The sequence below is a fragment of the Rattus norvegicus genome, chromosome 3 (assembly GCF_036323735.1).
Source record: "Rattus norvegicus strain BN/NHsdMcwi chromosome 3, GRCr8, whole genome shotgun sequence".
Taxonomy (NCBI): Eukaryota; Metazoa; Chordata; class Mammalia; order Rodentia; family Muridae; genus Rattus; species Rattus norvegicus.
In genome coordinates this window covers 106,575,525-106,591,422 of record NC_086021.1, presented here as the reverse complement: position 1 = coordinate 106,591,422, position 15,898 = coordinate 106,575,525, and positions in this window count along the sequence as shown.

Below are 15,898 nucleotides of genomic sequence, written 5' to 3'. Positions count from 1 at the left end.
AAGGCATTCCATGTTATTTTACTTCTGGTCCATTTTAAAGTGTATATATATATATATACATATGTATATATATATACATATATATATATATATACATATACATATGTGTATATATATATATATATATATATATATATATATATATATATACAAGGATATAATTTGACAGATGAATCTGTCACTTAAGAAAAAGATAGACCCGCGGATCCCGGCCCGCAGCAGCTCTCTGCTCCCAGACCCGGTGAGAGAGAGACCCAACCGCCTGGTCAGGTGGGCACTCCTGAGGCTGCAGAGCGGAAGAGACCACCAACACTGCTCACCCCTGCCCACATCCCTGGCCCAAGAGGAAACTGTATAAGGCCTCTGGGCTCCCGTGGGGGAGGGCCCAGGAGCGGCAGGACCCCTTCCGAAGACACCGCCGGACCCTGAAGGAAACAGACCGGATAAACAGTTCTCTGCACCCAAATCCCATGGGAGGGAGAGCTAAACCTTCAGAGAGGCAGACAGGCCTGGGAAACCAGAAGAGACTGCTCCCTGCACACACATCTCGGACGCCAGAGGAAAAAGCCAAAGACCATCTGGAACCCTGGTGCACTGAAGCTCCCGGAAGGGGCGGCACAGGTCTTCCTGGTTGCTGCTGCTGCAGAGAGCCCCTGGACAGCACCCCACGAGCAAACCTGAGCCTCGGGACCACAGGTAAGACCAAATTTTCTGCTGCAAGAAAGCTGCCTGGTGAACTCAAGACACAGGCCCACAGGAACAGCTGAAGACCTGTAGAGAGGAAAAACTACACGCCCGAAAGCAGAACACTCTGTCCCCATAACTGACTGAAAGAGAGGAAAACAGGTCTACAGCACTCCTGACACACAGGCTTATAGGACAGTCTAGCCACTGTCAGAAATAGCAGAACAAAGTAACACTAGAGATAATCTGATGGCGAGAGGCAAGCGCAGGAACCCAAGCAACAGAAACCAAGACTACATGCCATCATCGGAGCCCAATTCTCCCACCAAAACAAACATGGAATATCCAAACACACCAGAAAAGCAAGATCTAGTTTCAAAATCATATTTGATCATGATGCTGGAGGACTTCAGGAAAGACCTGAACACACTTAGGGAAGCACAGGAAAACATTAATAAACAAGTAAAAGCCTACAGAGAGGAATCGCAAAAATCCCTGAAAGAATTCCAGGAAAACACAATCAAACAGTTGAAGGAATTAAAAATGGAAATAGAAGCAATCAAGAAAGAACACATGGAAACAACCCTGGATATAGAAAACCAAAAGAAGAGACAAGGAGCTGTAGATACAAGCTTCACCAACAGAATACAAGAGATGGAAGAGAGAATCTCAGGAGCAGAAGATTCCATAGAAATCATTGACTCAACTGTCAAAGATAATGTAATGCGGAAAAAGCTACTGGTCCAAAACATACAGGAAATCCAGGACTCAATGAGAAGATCAAACCTAAGGATAATAGGTATAGAAGAGAGTGAAGACTCCCAGCTCAAAGGACCAGTAAATATCTTCAACAAAATCATAGAAGAAAACTTCCCTAACCTAAAAAAAGAGATACCCATAGACATACAGGAAGCCTACAGAACTCCAAATAGATTGGACCAGAAAAGAAACACCTCCCGTCACATAATTGTCAAAACACCAAACGCACAAAATAAAGAAAGAATATTAAAAGCAGTAAGGGAAAAAGGTCAAGTAACATATAAAGGGAGACCTATCAGAATCACACCAGACTTCTCGCCAGAAACTATGAAGGCCAGAAGATCCTGGACTGATGTTATACAGACCCTAAGAGAACACAAATGCCAGCCCAGATTACTGTATCCAGCAAAACTCTCAATTAACATTGATGGAGAAACCAAGATATTCCATGACAAAACCAAATTTACACAATATCTTTCTACAAATCCAGCACTACAAAGGATAATAAATGGTAAAGCCCAACATAAGGAGGCAAGCTATACCCTAGAAGAAGCAAGAAACTAATCGTCTTGGCAACAAAACAAAGAGAATGAAAGCACACAAACATAACCTCACATCAAATATGAATATAACGGGAAGCAATAATCACTATTCCTTAATATCTCTCAATATCAATGGCCTCAACTCCCCAATAAAAAGACATAGATTAACAAACTGGATACGCAACAAGGACCCTGCATTCTGCTGCCTACAGGAAACACACCTCAGAGACAAAGACAGACACTACCTCAGAGTGAAAGGCTGGAAAACAACTTTCCAAGCAAATGGTCAGAAGAAGCAAGCTGGAGTAGCCATTCTAATATCAAATAAAATCAATTTCCAACTAAAAGTCATCAAAAAAGATAAGGAAGGACACTTCATATTCATCAAAGGAAAAATCAACCAAGATGAACTCTCAATCCTAAATATCTATGCCCCAAATACAAGGGCACCTACATATGTAAAAGAAACCTTACTAAAGCTCAAAACACACATTGCACCTCACACAATAATAGTGGGAGATTTCAACACCCCACTCTCATCAATGGACAGATCATGGAAACAGAAATTAAACAGTGATGTAGACAGACTAAGAGAAGTCATGAGCCAAATGGACTTAACGGATATTTATAGAACATTCTATCCTAAAGCAAAAGGATATACCTTCTTCTCAGCTCCTCATGGTACTTTCTCCAAAATTGACCATATAATTGGTCAAAAAACGGGCCTCAACAGGTACAGAAAGATAGAAATAATCCCATGCGTGCTATCGGACCACCACGGCCTAAAACTGGTCTTCAATAACAATAAGGGAAGAATGCCCACATATACGTGGAAATTGAACAATGCTCTACTCAATGATAACCTGGTCAAGGAAGAAATAAAGAAAGAAATTAAAAACTTTTTAGAATTTAATGAAAATGAAGATACAACATACTCAAATTTATGGGACACAATGAAAGCTGTGCTAAGAGGAAAACTCATAGCGCTGAGTGCCTGCAGAAAGAAACAGGAAAGAGCATATGTCAGCAGCTTGACAGCACACCTAAAAGCTCTAGAACAAAAAGAAGCAAATACACCCAGAAGGAGTAGAAGGCAGGAAATAATCAAACTCAGAGCTGAAATCAACCAAGTAGAAACAAAAAGGACCATAGAAAGAATCAACAGAACCAAAAGTTGGTTCTTTGAGAAAATCAACAAGATAGATAAACCCTTAGCCAGACTAACGAGAGGACACAGAGAGTGTGTCCAAATTAACAAAATCAGAAATGAAAAGGGAGACATAACTACAGATTCGGAGGAAATTCAAAAAATCATCAGATCTTACTATAAAAACCTATATTCAACAAAATTTGAAAATCTTCAGGAAATGGACAATTTCCTAGACAGATATCAGGTATCGAAGTTAAATCAGGAACAGATAAACCAGTTAAACAACCCCATAACTCCTAAGGAAATAGAAGCAGTCATTAAAGGTCTCCCAACCAAAAAGAGCCCAGGTCCAGACGGGTTTAGTGCAGAATTCTATCAAACCTTCATAGAAGACCTCATACCAATATTATCCAAACTATTCCACAAAATTGAAACAGATGGAGCCCTACCGAATTCCTTCTATGAAGCCACAATTACTCTTATACCTAAACCACACAAAGACACAACAAAGAAAGAGAACTTCAGACCAATTTCCCTTATGAATATCGACGCAAAAATACTCAATAAAATTCTGGCAAACCGAATTCAAGAGCACATCAAAACAATCATCCACCATGATCAAGTAGGCTTCATCCCAGGCATGCAGGGATGGTTTAATATACGGAAAACCATCAACGTGATCCATTATATAAACAAACTGAAAGAACAGAACCACATGATCATTTCATTAGATGCTGAGAAAGCATTTGACAAAATTCAACACCCCTTCATGATAAAAGTCCTGGAAAGAATAGGAATTCAAGGCCCATACCTAAACATAGTAAAAGCCATATACAGCAAACCAGTTGCTAACATTAAACTAAATGGAGAGAAACTTGAAGCAATCCCACTAAAATCAGGTACTAGACAAGGCTGCCCACTCTCTCCCTACTTATTCAATATAGTTCTTGAAGTTCTAGCCAGAGCAATCAGACAACAAAAGGAGATCAAAGGGATACAGATCGGAAAAGAAGAGGTCAAAATATCACTATTTGCAGATGACATGATAGTATATTTAAGTGATCCCAAAAGTTCCACCAGAGAACTACTAAAGCTGATAAACAACTTCAGCAAAGTGGCTGGGTATAAAATTAACTCAAATAAATCAGTTGCCTTCCTCTATACAAAAGAGAAACAAGCCGAGAAAGAAATTAGGGAAACGACACCCTTCATAATAGACCCAAATAATATAAAGTACCTCGGTGTGACTTTAACCAAGCAAGTAAAAGATCTGTACAATAAGAACTTCAAGACACTGAGGAAAGAAATTGAAGAAGACCTCAGAAGATGGAAAGATCTCCCATGCTCATGGATTGGCAGGATTAATATGGTAAAAATGGCCATCTTACCAAAAGCAATCTACAGATTCAATGCAATCCCCATCAAAATACCAATCCAATTCTTCAAAGAGTTAGACAGAACAATTTGCAAATTCATCTGGAATAACAAAAAACCCAGGATAGCTAAAGCTATCCTCAACAATAAAAGGACTTCAGGGGGAATCACTATCCCTGAACTCAAGCAGTATTACAGAGCAATAGTGATAAAAACTGCATGGTATTGGTACAGAGACAGTCAGATAGACCAATGGAATAGAATTGAAGACCCAGAAATGAACCCACACACCTATGGTCACTTGATTTTTGACAAAGGAGCCAAAACCATCCAATGGAAAAAAGATAGTATTTTCAGCAAATGGTGCTGGTTCAACTGGAGGGCAACATGTAGAAGAATGCAGATCGATCCATCCTTATCACCCTGTACAAAGCTTAAGTCCAAGTGGATCAAGGACCTCCACATCAAACCAGACACACTCAAACTAATAGAAGAAAAACTAGGGAAGCATCTGGAACACATGGGCACTGGAAAAAATTTCCTGAACAAAACACCAATGGCTTATGCTCTAAGATCAAGAATCGACAAATGGGATCTCATAAAACTGCAAAGCTTCTGTAAGGCAAAGGACACTGTGGTTAGGACAAAACGGCAACCAACAGATTGGGAAAAGATCTTTACCAATCCTACAACAGATAGAGGCCTTATTTCCAAAATATACAAAGAACTCAAGAAGTTAGACCGCAGGGAAACAAATAACCCTATTAAAAAATGGGGTTCAGAGCTAAACAAAGAATTCACAGCTGAGGAATGCCGAATGGCTGAGAAACACCTAAAGAAATGTTCAACATCTTTAGTCATAAGGGAAATGCAAATCAAAACAACCCTGAGATTTCACCTCACACCAGTGCGATTGGCTAAGATCAAAAACTCAGGTGACAGCAGATGCTGGCGAGGATGTGGAGAAAGAGGAACACTCCTCCATTGTTGGTGGGATTGCAGACTGGTAAAACCATTCTGGAAATCAGTCTGGAGGTTCCTCAGAAAATTGGACATTGAACTGCCTGAGGATCCAGCTATACCTCTCTTGGGCATATACCCAAAAGATGCCTCAACATATAAAAGAGACACGTGCTCCACTATGTTCATCGCAGCCTTATTTATAATAGCCAGAAGCTGGAAAGAACCCAGATGCCCTTCAACAGAGGAATGGATACAGAAAATGTGGTACATCTACACAATGGAATATTACTCAGCTATCAAAAACAACGAGTTTATGAAATTCGTAGGCAAATGGTTGGAACTGGAAAATATCATCCTGAGTGAGCTAACCCAATCACAGAAAGACATACATGGTATGCACTCATTGATAAGTGGCTATTAGCCCAAATGCTTGAATTACCCTAGATCCCTAGAACAAACGAAACTCAAGACGGATGATCAAAATGTGAATGCTTCACTCCTTCTTTAAATGAGGAAAAAGAATACCCTTGGCAGGGAAGGGAGAGGCAAAGATTAAAACAGAGACTGAAGGAACACCCATTCAGAGCCTGCCCCACATGTGGCCCATACATATACAGCCACCCAATTAGACAAGATGGATGAAGCAAAGAAGTGCAGACCGACAGGAGCCGGATGTAGATCGCTCCTGAGAGACACAGCCAGAATACAGCAAATATAGAGGCGAATGCCAGCAGCAAACCACTGAACTGAGAATAGGTCCCCTATTGAAGGAATCAGAGAAAGAACTGGAAGAGCTTGAAGGGGCTCGAGACCCCAAAAGTACAACAATGCCAAGCAACCAGAGCTTCCAGGGACTAAGCCACTACCTAAAGACTATACATGGACTGACCCTGGACTCTGACCCCATAGGTAGCAATGAATATCCTAGTAAGAGCACCAGTGGAAGGGGAAGCCCTGGGTCCTGCTAAGACTGAACCCACAGTGAACTAGTCTATGGGGGGAGGGCGGCAATGGGGGGAGGGTTGGGAGGGGAACACCCATAAGGAAGGGGAGGGGGGAGGGGGATGTTTGCCCGGAAACCGGGAAAGGGAATAACACTCGAAATGTATATAAGAAATACTCAAGTTAATAAAAAAAAAAAAAAAAAAAAGATGTGAAAAAAAAAAAAAAGAAAAAGATAATCATGTTTCTAAAAGCTATTCTAACAGAAATCAGAAAATGTCTCACAAGTAATAGAAATTTATCTGAAATAAGATCTAGTGGACAACCATTAATATATGTTTTGCGATAACACTCTTTATTCCTTTATCCAAAGTTGCACAGTGATAGAAGTCCAGAAGACATGTTATTTATTTGTAACTATGTTTTCCTCAATGTATGTATTCTGAATGGGAACAAATGATGACAATGGATTGGAGAGAATGTTTATGGGGGAAACTCCAGTTCCCTTATTTATGCTTTTTGTGATACTATGTGATTTTTTTTAGGTGTAATGAGTGAAAAGACATTAAAATACTTACTAAACATAATGAATTGGTCATTAGTATTCTTTTTTCCATAATATACTCTTAATATTCTAAGAGATTAATTTTTTATAATGTTATTTATAGGACTAATTTAGCAATCAGAAACACTAAAAATGAACTGAGGAACAAACACAAAATGTTTTTTAAAACAATTCAAATAGAATATTAATAAGCTTTAATTAAAATACATTTTTCTTTTGAATTTTATTCTTTAGTGTGATTAAACTCTGAGTAGTTATTGTGAAATGGATTACAGTATTTTGAAGTTATTTTGCTCAAGTGTCTCCCTCATTTTATAATCTCCTTTCTGAAATAAATCAATGCTTATGCCTCATTGGCACCAGTGAAAATTCCTGTTGGAGTTGGAGATAATGATAAGGCTTTTTAATAAAAAGCAGGCATTTGTTTATAAAAGGGCATGGAGTAGGTTTTGTGTGTTTGTTTAATTTTAAACTTGAGCTAAAGAGAAATCCTCTGTAGAATTATAGACTTATTTTCCAACTAAAATCATCAATTTTTATTTCATTGGAGTGATTGTTCATTAACAGTCTTTAGTCATCTCTACTAGATGGTTCATTTGTTTTATATGTTTCTCTAATCACTTTTATATAGATGTTTTCATAATTTGCTCAGTCATCCTACCAAAAAGTATTGTGTTGAAGTAGCTAGATATGGAAATAGTGGCAACATTTTTACTGACAATTCTAGATAATAAAATGTGTGATCAATTTTTGAACTATAGTTTTAAAACAAGTAAATAAACATACAAATCAAAAAATGTTTTTAAAAAAGCAACATTGATGGGTAAAAATATATTTGTTTAAATTATCAAAACACAAAGTTTAAAAAGTTATCTATGTAGTAAGACAAAAAATTCACTATGACTAGAGAATGAAACAGTAGTTCATGAGTAAGATAAAACAAAACAGAAAAATTTGCTTTCATTATCTATTTAAGAGAACCATGCTGGACTGGCAGGCACTTTAGGAAGAGCAGACTGTTATCTAGAGATTTAGAGAAGTAGTTCTCAGGATAGAACATTTCTGCTTGATGGAAAATAGGTTGATACTACTTGTAGATGCATAATAGTTCTGTTGGCATTAAAGAACATATTTCTTTAAGGTACCATATTACAAACGAGGTAACTTAACAAAGAAAAGCTATACAACTAAAAACTTGGTTAAATTTTTTTTATAGAACTATAATGACACATGAAACGTTGTATTTGTCAAATCATTAATGGAGATCTCTCTCTCTCTCTCTCTTACACACACAGCACACACACACACACACACACACACACAAAAGGGAGTGGGAGGGGTCAGGGGGAGCGGGAGATGGAATGGGAGAGGGAGGGGGAGAAAGAGAGGGGAGAGAGAGAGAGAGAGAGAGAGAGAGAGAGAGAGAGAGAGAGAGAGAGAGAGAGAGAGAGAAAGCTGTTAGGTATGTAAAATCATTATCTAGCTGGAATATTGCCTGCCCTTGGGGATGCATAAACTTTGAGTTAAGACACTGAAACTAAATCACATTAAATGAGAATTATCCCTAACAGTGCCAATCAATTACATATTCCTGTTACATCTTCATGTCTTTCAGATAGTGCATCGCATCACTTAAATTTTCTTTGCATGAAAGAAAAACTAGGATTGCTGAATTGCTGAAAACACACACACACACACACACACACACACACACACACACACACACAAAGCTGCTTCTCCATCTTTCCTCTGTCTTTACAAGAAAATCTTATGTCCAAAATTATCCTAGAAAAGCTTTTCTGAGGAAAGGCACTTGAGCCAACAAGAGGTCAACACAGATTTGATCTAGATATTTTCCTCATATGACTATAATTCCTTTGCTATTCTCATAGCATTTGAGATTATTTCTTTTCATATTTTATCTGTCATTGATTTCTTATATTAATAGTTTTTGTCATGCTTCAATTGCCTTGTCAGACACAAATAGAGTAGGAAATATGACAGCGATGTACTTTGGGGGAGGGTGTTGTGGATTGCTGTTTGTACTTATTGCCTCCTCCAGAGGGTGCCCCTACATGGAGTAGATCATACACTCAGGTGATGTCAGGTAATATCTTAATTGGTCAGATAAGGATAGAGCTTATGATTGAGCAGTGGAAGGGAAAGATGGAGCTGAATGTTATAGAGAAGGGAGAGAAAGAGGAGAAGATAGACGATGAGATGGAAGAAAGAGGGAGAAGAAGATGGAGGAAGGAAAGGGTGAAGATGGAGCAGCCCCACATGGCCTGGAGGAACCAAAGGGAGAGAGGAATTTCATAGCTGGGCAATAAAGTAGTATAGGGTTTATTTGCCCAATCTAGGCATGCTGGCTGTATTTAAACTTACTGAGTTGTGTATTCTTTGCACAGGCATTTTATGTTTGGAGATTTACCATTATAAATCTGGCTGGTATAATATATGTCACAACAGTTTTCATTTTATTGGGCCAAGGGGAGAAGAGTGAGCAGTAGCTGGCATTCTGTGAGCCACAGCTCCAGGCAATTCAGGCTAAACTGTCTTGGTGAGCTTAGCAAACTAGCCACTGGACCCAGGACAAGACAGTGGCACAGAGCTAGCCCTGGGAGTGGGCAAAACAGCCAATGACAGCTAACAGCAGAATTTAGTGTGGCGTTCTTTAAAACTACACGTTACAGGAGGGAGTATGTTCAAGCTTTCAAAGGTTTTGGAAAACCAAAACTGTTATGCTAGATACATGGTAATTTGGAACCTCCATGTGTACACCAATGTTATGCTCCTAATTATTTTGTCCTTCAACTAAAACACAGACAATTTATTAAACAGATGAGAACCTATAGTAAATTTTTGTGCATTTGTGACTGGAGTAGTACGGGGTTGCTTCATCCTAGACAACTGGAGAATTGGAATAGCATATATATATACATATACATATATATATATATCTGAAATGAGATTAAAGTTATATCCTAATTAGAAAACTATTAACAGACAAATTACATAAATCAATGTGAGATGTGAAAAACACTGCCTGGTGTTTTAATAAATGCCACATTTTAGACAAAGAGAAACTCTCTATGCAAGTAAAGAAATGAGTAAGTGAATGGGCCTCACACACAATAAACTCAGTTGGGGGTTCTGATGTATCTAAAACATTTAATGAGAACAAGACTGCACAGTGGACTTGGAAATATATATATCCTAAAATATATCTAAATAACGTGCAAACATGTTAGAAATAGACATGATTTGATGGGAAGATTGAAGACTCATTCCCAAAATAAACAGTATTATTTCTTCTTCTATAACTAAGAACTAGAACTTAGAGAAATATAATTAAATATAAATACAAACAAATATCATCACATTATATAATCTTTATTTCATAACTTTTGGGTTGAATACTTTCTCTTCCTCTATAGCCCTGGCTGATGGGGAACTCTCTGTATCCCACACAGAGGTCATTCTGCTTCTGTTTCCATAGTGTTCTATCATGCTGGGCTATATGTCATAATTTTAAACTAATTTTAAAAACTAGTTATGTAAAGTTTTGAAGTAAAAGTTTGTTACATATGAATGTTATTCAGTACTGATGCTTCACTTCCTGACTAAACTACAGATAAAATATATTCTAATAGAGATCGCATCTCTAGGCTTGTATATGTATTACTTTATAAAAAATTTGATTCATATTAAACTAATAATAAGAATATAGTATTTTAAAATTAATCCACTTTCCTCTGGTTAAATGAGAGGTATAACTGTAAGTGATAATACTTAAGGTACTCATACACCCTGAACACAATCCAGTTCTAGTATTTGTTTTTGGAAATGGATTTTGAATATTAGCCTGTTTGGCTAATCCGATGATCATTTCCTATCCTAGATTTTAAATGTTGAATTTAGAACATATTTTGGGGCAGGATATATTTGGGTTGTTTTGTTGTTGTTGTTGTTGTTTTGTTTTGTTTTGTTTTGTTTTGTTTTGTTTGTAAACCATCAGAGGGAACTGCTATTCCAGAAAAAAGAACAACATCCTGTTGGCTGAGAGAAATTATTCCTTATAACACTGAACTACCAAGAAGCCACATGAGAAATGCTGAGAAAATGTCACCTCCAATACAATGGCAGGATTACTCAAATTTAATTAGTCATCATTAGCAAACTGCTGTCTGTAGGAGTGTCAAGCAATGTGAGAAGACAGTCTCCACGCATTAGGAATGCATGCAAATTGCCCATGACATTATTGCATAATCTGTTTCTTACTGTTTTTCCAGGTGGTGAAGGAGGGGCTAAGAAAGTCCAGCATCTCATTCAAGTAGTAATATTTAAAGTGGTTGTTGACAATGCGAGAATTAAATCAGGGAGATAAGGGCTTACCTCTGAATATATTAATTCTGCTTCAGAAATCCCATTTCCTGTCTCTAGCCTGTATGAATATTAGGTAAGTTGGGAGAATTGGATCACTCCAGGCAGTATCTGACAGACATCACCAGAGAGCTGCTCATTTATTCAAGTTCATCTTCATCTAGTAGTTAGAGGGTTTATAGATCATTTTGTTAATGTAACACTCATCAAATGTAGGTGCTTCATTTTATTAAGTTCAATAGCTTTAGTATCTAAAATATACTTCCATTAATTAAAATTGAATTAAATTATTTCCTCCTACTTCTCCTCTTGTCAACCCCTACTATGTATTTCCATTTGCCTATGAATTTCATGAAGTCATCATTTTTGATAGCTGAGTAATATTCCATTGTGTAGAAGTAAAACATTTTCTGAATCCATTCCTCTGTTGAAGGGCATCTGGGTTCTTTCTAGCTTCTAGCTATTATAAATAAGGCTGCTATGAACATAATGGAGTATGTGTCTTTGTTATATGTTGGGGCATCTTTTGCGTATATGCCCAAGAGAGGTATAGCTGGATCCTCAGGTAGTTCAATGTCCAATTTTCTAAGGAACCTCCAGACTGATTTCCAGAATGGTTGTACCAGTATGCAATCCCACCAACAATGGAGGAGTGTTCCTCTTTCTCCACATCCTTGCCAGCATTTGCTGTCCCCTGAGTTTTTGATCTTAGCGATTCTCACTGGGGTGAGGTGAAATCTCAGGGTTGTTTTGATTTGCATTTCCCTTATGACTAAAGATATTGAACATTTCTTTAGGTGTTTCTCAGCCATTCAGCATTCCTCAGCTGTGAATTCTTTGTTTAGCTCTGAACCCCATTTTTAATAGGGTTATTTGTCTCCCTGCGGTCTAACTTCTTGAGTTCTTTGTATATTTTGAATATAAGGCAGACTATGACTTTCTATAATGGCCTCCATCAGTTAAAAAAAGAAGCTTCCTTGGTGAAGGCTGAGAATTCATGTACATATAAGAACAAGCATTGAGAATGTAGTTAGGAATTATAAGAGTTTAGGAAAGCAATAGCATCATGTCTTCTAAGAGTCATAATCCAGGTAAATACAAGTAACATGTTAGATTCACAGAACTGGACATGATTTCTCTGGTGTTGAGAAGGGTTCTTTATGCAATTAATCACATTTGTTGGTAAGCACAAAGGTATAAATGTCACTATTTCACCTTTATTGATATTGTGCCATTGTGGTCATTATAGTGGTTCATTGATAGGCATTATTGATATATTGGAGGATTGAATGCTATTTTCTCTTGGCAGCTAATATATTGCTTTTTAGTACTACCACTGCTAAATCTCCGTGAAAGAGATTTTCAAGTAAAATTCACATTGTATCCTCCTAGTCCTGTATCAAAGTACATGTTATTTTCAGCAAGAACCAATCACATTTCACTTCCGGAAAGAAACCAAGAGAAATAAAAAATGGGCTACACAGAGGATGGCCTTGTTAGGCCTCAATGAGGCCTCAAAGCCCTCAGTCCTGCCAAGGCTTGATGCTCCAGTGTAGGGGAATTTAAGGGCAGGGAGACAGGAAGAGGAAAGTTGGACGGTGGGGGAACACCCTCATAGAAGCAGGGGAAGGGGTATAGGGAAAGGGCTGTTAAGGATGGGAAATTGGGAAAGGGGATAACATTTGAAATGTAAATAAAAATCCAATCCAAAAAACAAAGCCCCCCTTAACAAAAGAGGAAAAGAAAAAGAAAGTGGGAGAGGGCCTTACTGGCAAGAGAAGGGACTTGAGTGGATGAGTGGAGTAGAAAAGGGATGAGAAAAGTAATGAGTGACAAAAACAATTAAAAGTCATTTAATATATGTATTCAATGATCAAAGAACAAAAATTAAATGTACAAAAGTATTATATATTTTGAAAAATGCACTACAAAGCTTCGTGAATCTCCTCTGAAGATTTCACAGGAGGTTTTTACAGATACTTCAACCATCTATGATAACTTGTAAAGACATTGTTATTCAAGTAACATAGTTTCACTAGATGGATTGTATTTGTATTTTAATACATTTTAATATTGAAATTATGAGATATTTATATCATGTTCTGTGTCCCTTTATTCTCTCCAATGAATGGTCTGTTTTTCACCAATTATCCCTATTTAGAAGATGGAATTATCCCATCTTTATAAGACGGAATATAGACATAAATTCCAAATAAAACCTGTTCAGTCAGTATAACCTTGTATGATAGATGCTATATTATAGGTATCAAATATAAAATAATGATATTGAAATGACTATTTCAAGCATCCTTTGTATTATTCTCCCCTCTTCTCCATTCTTTTTAAGTTATAAACTTTTCTCCATTCTTCTTGTGTATACTTTCATCTTGCATGTATCCTGTTCTCCTCTTTAGAGTTCCTTCCCTGCCTCTTTTAATTTTCCTTTTTCATTTTTTTGAGGGTGAGTCCAGGTTATATATAGAGATAGAAAGATTTGGAGGTAGAAATCACAAATAAAAGAGTCATTTATTATTTGTCTTTCTTGGTCTGTGTTAACACAATCAATAAAATATTTTTTTATTTTAATTCATTTGCCTGAAATTTTTTTAAAGTCTGAATTATTATTATAATAGTTCACTGGAATTGCAGATAATTTCAAATCACCATGTTGGTTCTGGGAACTGAGTCAGGGTCCATTGTAATACAATTCTCCTAATCCTCATTTCATCTCTCTAGCCATAAGACGATGTGTTAAATATCTGGAGAATGCTACATTTTCTTCTGGTTAAATATGAGTTTTTGACTTTATAGTGTATATTATGTCACAGAATATAGCACAAGACAGAAATGACTCACTTTAAAACTGGAGGTCTTATATCCCCATACATTATCACTTTCAAGATTAAGAGACTCTGATTCACCCCTTTAAGTTTAAAATATTGAACAATTTGTATGAATTCACAACTTCAATAGAGGAAATTAAGTTCAGAAGATTTATTTGAATCTATTGTATGAATGGAAAATGTTTCAAAGAATAAATAAAATATAGTAGAAAAGTTTTTCCAAAAAGTAGAATTCTGAAAGAATAACAAAGTGGTTATTGGGAACATTTATTATTTTCAGATATATTACATTTATGCAAAATTTAATCTTCAGGCTTGAGCAGACACTACAAGAAACAAACCAACCTAATAATGTAACATGGATTTGGAATATTAAACACTGAGATTAATGAAGGATATATTATGTTGGAGAATGCGACATTAAAGGATAGATTAGGGACATTGGTTACTTTAAAGTTATAGAAAATAGTTTTTTAAAAAAAATTATTTCTCCTTTGTTGTTTACAGTGTATCTGAATTCTATTGCTAAAAGTGAGCTCCAGCAAGGATTTTAGAAAATATCCTAGCTACTTGTCACTTCACTAAGTAGGCTTAGAAAAAACTGATTTCAGTGAAGTGCAGTTACTGATTTGATTGAAATTCCGAATGGTAAATTTTACTGTCATTGATTTCGATCAGTGGGTGAAAATTAGTTTTAAAACTACTACTATGTTTCTAACTGGAAATGGCGCCAAAGCAATAGTTTCTTAGAACAGGAATTCACATTTTATACAAAAGTATTTTTAAGTAAAAATCTAGTCATCAGGATAAAAGGTTTCTATTCCCTAAACCAAATCGACAATCCAAATATGAATCTGTAAAATTGGTTTAATACATCATTAAAAGCTATATAAATTATAGAGATAAATAAATAAGAATTTTGAAATAAACACAGATGAGAACATTGATGTTTTTCATTTGCTCCTTGAATGGACGATGCTTGGTAATCATTTCTAATTACCAAATTGTAAAATAGGGGCTCTCTTTCATAAACAGAAATCTGTCAATTCTCATAGCATATTATATCTTCATAGCAAGTTCTGAATGAAATGCACTGTAGTGTAGTGTTTGTGGAATGTGGGTCTAATAAGCTTTAGATCCTTTCCAAGTTCATGTAACAGTTGTGTTGTTTAAAATCATTTTATAATAATGTTAGGAAATTAATCCCTTGCTGTCACTATGTTGGTATTTGCACCCATGTTTCTAAAGCCAACAGGGGGACATTGTTGCCAGTGCACTCTTTTAATAAAGGTAGAATGCAGAAGGAGCTTAACCATCATTTCCACTTTATAATATTATATCAACAACAACAACAACAACAACACAAAAAATAACCCTGTTTTGCCATCATGGCCTTGGTCGTCTTAATTTTATTAATTCATCACCCCTAGTATTATCTTATTTCATAGCCATTTTTGCAGAAGTACTTTGTTGCAACAATACAGTCAATGCTGGTGACCTCTGAGAAGCTGAGAAAAGCAGTTAGGCAGTGTGGTGGTTTGAATGAGATATGCCCCATACAGGTTTGTTTCCTGTTTGTGTTGCTTTAAGGAGGTATGGCACTTCTGGGGTACACATATCACTAGGGTGAAATTTGAGAGGATATAGCCTTGTCCTCCTTCCACTCGGCCTTCTTGTTTATGTGTTTATTCAC